The sequence below is a fragment of the Cupressus sempervirens genome, chromosome 1 (genome assembly GCF_028749045.1).
Source record: "Cupressus sempervirens isolate cs-2001-9-10 chromosome 1, ASM2874904v1, whole genome shotgun sequence".
NCBI classification, from domain to species: domain Eukaryota; kingdom Viridiplantae; phylum Streptophyta; class Pinopsida; order Cupressales; family Cupressaceae; genus Cupressus; species Cupressus sempervirens.
In genome coordinates, this window is record NC_143118.1 from 291,943,983 (window position 1) to 291,946,656 (window position 2,674).

General features: G+C 33.4%; 1 pseudogene; it reads right to left on the reverse strand.

Moving 5' to 3' along the window:
* Window positions 1–933: 933 nt before the first annotated feature.
* Window positions 934–1,434, reverse strand: LOC149577252 (regulatory-associated protein of TOR 2 pseudogene; annotated as a pseudogene).
* Between the last annotated feature and the right edge of the window lie 1,240 nt (window positions 1,435–2,674).

Here is a 2,674-nt window from a genome sequence, read left to right on the forward strand (position 1 = left end):
GTAGATTCCCTTGTGATTTTGATATCACAAATAATTATAGCTATAGTTCAGCACAATAAAGAGCTTTTGAGTTGAAGATAGTCGAGGAAGCCTTAAATAAGATAAATTCTTATATTGAAGTTAATGAAATAACTGCATAATATTTGTGTAACTTGTAATGGTATCAGATTTTATGATCTATTTTCAAGTTAGAGTTATTAATTTACACTTAGAATATTGTTTATTCATATTCATATATAAATATTGTTATTATTGTGATTTCTTATATCATTCTTCCTTTCCATCTTATGACAACTTTACATCTATATAATTACTTCTTCTTTAATTATCATTTTGTTTCCTCTTACCTTTCATTCTTTATGCACTTTTAAATATGTTCATCCTTCTCATAACACTACTCTATTAACTTCTAAATCCTCAGTACATTAGTCAAATAATTTGATCAACATAGGAAGAAAATTTTAAGTCTAGCACCAATAAATTAAATCTTCCACATTGCACATCTTTCACATACAAATTTGTAACACACCTATTGTAGAACTATGATCTACTTGCTCCTGAAGCCTTTTTCTTGCCAAACAACTTGGTCTATAGATTATAATAAATTCTTCCTCGTGAATTTTAGGAGTCAAACCATCTCTAATAAAAAACTTTTGTCTCAAAAAGGTTTTATTATGATGCTTGTAATAATCTTTATTTTTTACTTTTGGTTCTTCGTCCTTTCTAGGCACAATCTTTGTTAGTTTCTAGTGAGGATCTTATGACTCCAAATACTGTAGTTTATCTGAATCATTTTTTGTGACCACAATAGAAATAGAGCTTGGATGTATCCTACCATTGACAAACTCAAGTTTCTAGTATAAGCAAATCATGATGATGTCTAAGTCAAATTATGTGACTCCAATAGCAATAGAACTTGAACTTTCTCTGAGTCTATGTCAAGCTATCAACTATATCAGAGGAAACACCAGAACCCCAGTCATAACGCTCCACAAAAGCATTTACAATCATACCAGCAGGAAAACAATCAAACACATAAATTGAGGGTGTGCCAAGCCATGATTCTAATTCATAAATAGATAGGAGAATGTATTGTGTGTAATCCTGGTTAAACAGCCAGATTTTCCCATTTTCTATGGGCTTTGGAACTCCATGTCCATTATGATGGAAAAGCACCCGCTCTGATTTAGCATTCTTGTGGTACTGGCCACAAAGCCTCTTTACCTCTTCAACAGTAGGATCAAGCCACCGTTCATATTGAGCCTGCAAAGCTTTCCCTATAGCATATATTGCTTTTAGAGTTGGCAATGAAAATAGATCAATCCAGCACTCCATCTGAGCACATGGGGATATATTGATAACATCTGGAGGATCAACACCAATATTTAAGTACAGAACAAGTGCAACACACCCAGTTTTCATACGGTCCTTCATTCACCATTTGGAAACAAAACCGCTCTCAGATGGTCCAGACAGCGTGCAAGCCTCGAAGGCATCATGTCTGAGGTCATTAAAGAAAATAAGCAATTCTAGTGCTAGTATTAGCACTCGATGTGGACGCCGATAATGTTGCAGCAGCAGATCCAGAAGCAACAGCAAAGACTTCTCCCTACGCTAGTCTCCTACTGCTAATCCCATCCTCGAACACAATGCTGCTAAGACGTTTCTTACTACACTGATAACACCTTTTATTGTCCCTTTGCATACAAGAGGTTTGAGAAAGTCATCTTTTGCTTCACTTAGTTTGGCTACCATATGACATAACAACAAACAAATGTTCAAAAATCAAATTTAGCGAACACATTTTTTAGGGGCTTCATTTGGTGAACCTAAATCATAGCATGTGTTTGTGACATACTAAATTTTTCTCTTAATTTAAAAATAACATATGGTCCCAAACTCTTGTTTTGTCAACTTCCTCCTATACCTTACCTAATAACCCTGCATCTATTTTCCTTTGTAAATCCCTACTCCCACTCCAAAAGCCCCCTTGCCTATTTAGGCAATATATTGTTTCTACTTTTTACTGATTTTAAACCTCCCAATATGAACCCACATTGTATTGTATTGCCTCTTTAGTAAAAACCATGTTATTGCACTCAAAAGGTTGAACAAAAAAGTGTTATTATAAGAAAGCTTACAGACAAAAACAATAAAGAGATTTGACAACTTAAAAACCTTTCTCTAACATAAATAAAATATCATTATTCACTAATATCATAATAGCATGATGCAGGAGCATCTTGGATGAATCGGCAATCCCTGTCATTCAACAATATTTTACATTTTTCTTTTCGCACTCTCGATAGATGATGATAGGAGCATATATACCTTAGAGAAATATGATTTCATCATAGTATGTAATGGATAGAAAGGATCAAACAAATATAGGCCTAATGACATAGATTATAAAGAGTATGAATATGAATGCCAAAATGGTAAAGGGAAGGTATAAATGAAAGAGATTATACCAAGTTGGATTTTAAATATGATCATTTGAATTCACCACTATAGAATACATGTATGATTATAGTAGCACTAGCACCTTTGAGGGGTGCAATGGTTACATTGTTAGTAAAATATTTATGAAATGATGAAACCGTAGCACTAATATGTAAAGATTTTCCATAATTTTTTCCCTTCCTATGTAGAGAAATATCTAGTGAAATTTCAA